Source organism: Taudactylus pleione, unplaced genomic scaffold, assembly GCF_031769625.1.
Source record: "Taudactylus pleione unplaced genomic scaffold, aTauple2 ptg000224l, whole genome shotgun sequence".
Classification (NCBI taxonomy): domain Eukaryota; kingdom Metazoa; phylum Chordata; class Amphibia; order Anura; family Myobatrachidae; genus Taudactylus; species Taudactylus pleione.
Genome location: NW_028284626.1, coordinates 213,727 through 219,320, shown reverse-complemented (window position 1 = coordinate 219,320; position 5,594 = coordinate 213,727).

The following is a 5,594-nucleotide window of genomic DNA, read 5'->3' as shown; positions in this document are numbered from 1 at the left end:
TCCCATTTCAAAAAAAGGGGGGAGTGGTCTGACCATGTCATGGGAAGGATATAATAATATGTTTAAATATGGGCAGACTAAATGGGCCAAGTGGTTCTTATCTGCCGTCAAATTCTATGTTTCAAATTCTATGAGAGAGTTACTCTCTCGCTCCGGTTCTTGCACACGTGCAGTGCGGCCGCTGCGCATGCGTAGGGCCAAAACATTGAGTCGGTTGCGGGCGCTCAGCGCTCGCAACTGACTCTGAATGAGGGCCTAAGTCCCCCATTAATGTGCCGGCATTGGTTAGGGCAGTGCGGGCCATCCTTTACATAGAGGATTATGCACTGGCTCCTAGGTTGAAGTATCCCAATTTTAAAAAGGCTAAGGTAACTTCGAACATTTTTCCCCTGTCTGACAAATTGACGGATCATATGGCGGGGGTCTGGCAGTCGCCATTTTTAAACATATTATTACCTCAACTCTTATTGATCCTTACTTCTTCTGAAGGATATCCTTATGTCTATCCCATGCATGTTTAAATTGCTCTACTGTCTTTGCCACTACCACCTCTGATGGGAGGCTATTCCACTTGTCCACTTCCCTTTCTGTGAAGTAATTTTTCCTCGAATTTCCTCTAAACCTACCTCCCTCCAGTTTTAGAACATGTCCTCTTGTTCTAATACTTCTCTTTCTTTGAAGAATGTTGCATTCCTTTACCTTTTTAAAAGCCTTTATATATTTGAATGTTTCTATCAGGTCCCCCCTATCCCTTCTCTGCCGCAGACTATACATAAGATCTTTTAGTCTTTCCTGGTACGTTTTGTGGTGTAGACCTTGCACCATTTTAGTTGCCCTTCTTTGTACAGTCTCTAATGTATTAATATCCTTCTGGAGATAAGGCCTCCAGAACTGAACACAGTATTGGAGATGAGGACGTACCAATTACCTATACAGTGGTATTATCACTTCTTTCTTTCTGCTACTGATTCCTCTCCCTATGCAACCAAGCATCTGACTTGCCTTCCTCATTGCTTTGTTACAATGTTTGCTTGCCTTTAAGTCACCTGAAATAGTGACTCCTAGATCCCTTTCCTCTTCAGTAGTTTCCAGTATAGTGCCATTAATACTATATTTAGCCTTTGGATTTTTGAGACCCAAGTGCATGATCTTGCATTTTTTGGCATTAAACTGTAGTTGCCACGTTCTTGACCATTCCTCTAGTCTACCTAGATCATCAATCATTTGTTTTACCCCTCCTGGTGTGTCTACCCTGTTGCATACCTTTGTGTCATCTGCAAACAGGCATAGTTTCCCTTCAATACCATTTGCAATGTCACAAATAAAGTTATTAAAAAGCACTGGTCCTAGTACAGATCCCTGAGGTTCTCCACTGGTAACATTTCCCTCCTGAGACTGCACTCCGTTTACTAAAACTCTGTTTCCTATCCTGCAGCCATGATCTTATCCATTCAACTATCTTTGTATCTAATCCCATGCTTTCTAGTTTATTTAACAGTCTGCAATGTGGAACAGTGTCAAAAGCCTTACTAAAGTCTAGGTAAGCTATATCTATGGCCCCCCCTTTATCTATTTCCCTAGTCACCCAGTCAAAAAAGTCAATAAGATTTGTTTGACATGATCTCCCCCCAGTAAATCCATGCTGTTTGGGATCCTGCAAATTGTTGGATATGAGATAATCTACGACTCTTTCTTTTAAGAGTGTTTCCATCAATTTCCCAACTACTGATGTAAGGCTCACTGGTCGGTAGTCACTGGTCGGTAGTTACTTGCCTCTTCCTTGCTTCCACTTTTGTGCAGTGGGACGTTGCTCTTTTCCAGTCCTCTGGAATTACTCCAGTAGCTAGTGACTGGTTAAATAATTCTGTTAATGGTGTTACCAGCACCCCTTTAAGCTCTTTTATTATCCTTGGATGTATCCCATCTGGCCCCATTGATTTATCCACTTTCAGTTTTGAGAGTTCTGATAGGATCTTCTCCTCTGTAAATGTGCTTGTTCCTACCTCATTTTTCTGATTACACCTGTAACTTAGCTGTGGCCCCTTTCCCTCTCTCTCAGTAACTGTGGCCCCTTTCCCTCTCTCTCAGTAACTGTGGCCCCTTTCCCTCTCTCTCAGTAACTGGGCCCCTTTCCCTCTCTCTCAGTAACTGTGGCCCCTTTCCCTCTCTCTCAGTAACTGTGGCCCCTTTCCCTCTCTCTCAGTAACTGTGGCCCCTTTCCCTCTCTCTCAGTAGCTGGGGCCCCTTTCCCTCTTTATCAGTAACTGTGGCCCCTTTCCCTCTCTCAGTAACTGTGGCCCCTTTCCTTCTCTCTCAGTAACTGTGGCCCCTTTCCTTCTCTCTCAGTAACTGTGGCCCCTTTCCCTCTCTCTCAGTAACTGTGGCCCCTTTCCCTCTCTCTCAGTAACTGTGGCCCATTTCCCTCTCTCTCAGTAACTGTGGCCCCTTTCCCTCTCTCAGTAGTGAATACTGAACAAAAATAATTATTAAGATGATCAGCTATTACATTGTCTCCCTCAACAAGACTCCCTCTTTCTGTCTCTAGTCTTTTTATTCTACCTTTTGTCTTTCTCCTTTCGCTTATATACTTAAAAAAAGTTTTGCCCCCTTTACCCACTGACTGTGCCATCTTCTCCTCAGCTTTTGCCTTTGCACATCTGATTACTTTCTTAGCCTCCTTCTGCTTTACAAGCTACTCCTCTTTGTCTTCATTATTTTGCGTCAACTTGAATTTCCTAAAGGCCATCTTATTTGCCTTCACATACATGCTACATCTTTCCCAAACCACACTGGCTTCCTTTTCCTGGTGGTTTTCCTAACCTTTTTGATACAAAGGTCTGTTGCCTTTAATATTGCACTTTTTACATTTTCCCACTCTGCCAAAGATTCGCTTAGACATCTTCCCATCCCTGCAAAATCAGCCTTCCTAAAATCTAACACCTTTGGTTTTGTATGGGGTGAGTCAGTATCTGTCTTTATTCTGAACCATACTGCTTGATGATCACTGGATCCCAGGTTTTCACCCACTTTTACATCAGATATTCTGTCTCCATTTGTAAGTATTAAATCTAATATTGCGTCTTTCCGAGTGGGCTCCCTCACCAATTGCTGGAGGGAGGCTCCCTGCAATGAATTCAGAATGTCCCTACTTCTAGTGAAACTTGCCACAGGCACCTCCCAGTTTATATTGGGTAGATTAAAATCTCCCATGATTATAACCTCTCCTTTTAATGCCGTTTTAGTGATGTCCTGCAGTAGTTTATTGTCCAGTTCCTCTTCCTGACCTGGTGGTCTGTAGATCACCCCAATACAAAGAATCACTTTTTCCCTTGTTTCTATAGTCAGCCAAAGGGACTCGTTTTTTTCTTCAATACTATGTATTAACGTAGTATTTATGCTCTCCTTGATATACATTGCTACTCCTCTGCCTATTCTTCCCATTCTGTCCTTCCTAAATAAAGTATATCCTGGTATAGCTATGTCCCAGTCATGATTTTCATTGCACCATGACTCCGTAATAGCCACAATATCCAGATCATCCCTTGTCATTATTGCAATTAGTTCAGGGATTTTAGGGCCTGATTCAGAGCCGTACGCTATTTGCGGACGGTCGTTCTGAAAAAGGAGCTGGCTATTTAAATGAAGCGCTCGCTCTTTGCGGTCTGTTGACGCCTCTAAGTCTGAACGAGCGAACAAAACCTGCGGCAGCTATTTTGAGAAAAACGCCCCCTGGCTGCTCGCATCATACGTCATCTCCGGTATTTATTAGATTAATCGAGTACATCGAACGGCGTATGAACTGCTCGCTATTCTTGTGGTAGCATTTTCCTACCGCAATCATGCGAGCAGTTCTGCCTAAAAGACAACCAAGTGACATGGTCGATGACGCTGCTTTGTTAATTATGCACTCCCATTAAACGCCCGTTTTGACCGTTTGGCACGCCTGCGTTCGGATCTCCACTCCCCGTTTTCCAGCACTTTCCCGTTACCACCCACAAACTCCTCATCCTGTCACTCAAATTAGCAGGCATTCGCTATTTTGCGAGCACATGAATTTTGACCGCACTGACTGGTTCGTGCATGCGTATTACGACCCGTATGCATGCGCAGTTGTGCGAACATCGCTCGGAATGAACGAGCGGCTCTGAATCAGGCCCTTATTTCCTAGTTCAGGGATTTTATTTCCTACTGATCTACCCTTTTACCTTGCAAAGAGGTTACACAGTATGGCACATAATTTTCCAAATAAAGTATGGTACACCTTTTTGTGGCACGGCAGCAACCACTTTGCCATTCATTTCTACCACATTTTCAAAGGCATTAACCAGATTTCCATCGTTCTGTTGGTCTCTGCCAAAGTCCTTTAAAGACACTTGCTCACCAACAGGGGACAAGTGGGCCTCAGTCTGTTTCCTCCTGTAGCTCACTGACTAAGGAAGCTTTCATGGTCGCTAAGCTCTGGTCACCCATGGTCCTTGGCTCCTGGCTCACCTCAGCTGCTGACCGTTTGCGATTGTCATGCCACATAAGCACCTCCTGCAGCAGCATGAAATCCCATAAATCAACATAAACATATAAAATATCAAAACATAATCCACAGGATAGGGTAAAAAATAGCCGTGTACCGTGTTGTAGGGGTGTAGTCTCCTAGCACCCAAGCAAGCATGAGATGGTAAAACCCCACCAGTCTCCCGGGAATGACTCGTGGACTTGCTTCAGTCTTAGAGATGTCCCCCCACGGTACCAGTCACACACCAACGCATTTCGACTCACCAATGATAAGAGTCTTCCTCAGGGTATGTGTGTACTGCATGTCCCCTCCTTATATCCCCCTTATTGGTTTCCTATTGGTAGGACAATATCGTTTCAGCTATTCTCTAAATCCACTATGTCAAGCCAATTCTTTTCCTTTATCAACTAGATCTTTTATTAGTGAACCTATATATATTCATTTAAACATGATAAAACCCATCTTTAGATGTATAATCCGCAGTTATGCTTAATTGCGTTCCACAGCCGGAACGCATAGCACTTCCTGTTTCCTAATTCCCGATCGTGTACGGACTTCCAGTCCGGAGGTCATGTGGGATCATAACGTGTAGTCACTTTCAGGTAACCCTAGTAGCGGCATCAACATCCTGACGTCGCCCCACCTCTTCTCCTATTTGACTATTGGGGATAGTAATCCATAGCGCTAATCGCGCCTTCCATGTGACGCTGGTCGCGCCCTTTCACCATGGTGATACAACCCGTCCAGCATCCCGGATGTGCTAGCTGTTGACCTCTACCCACTTCCTTGGAACGCAAATACAGATAATTGCGTTCCACCAAGGGAGTAGGTGATAGGATCCATGCACTTGTGAGCAGCCAAATGTACAAATCGCAGAATAAATACATAAAAATACAATTAAAAATATTAAAACCAATGCCATAGGATACCCAGCAGCTTGACCAAAAAAGGAGTATCCTTCACTAACAATACATAGTAGATCCACGTTTCATGTATATTAAAAACATATAAGTAGAAATAAAACACAAATAAAATCCCTACAGTGGAGTGAATCATGAAAAGGAAAAACAGTAAAATATACATA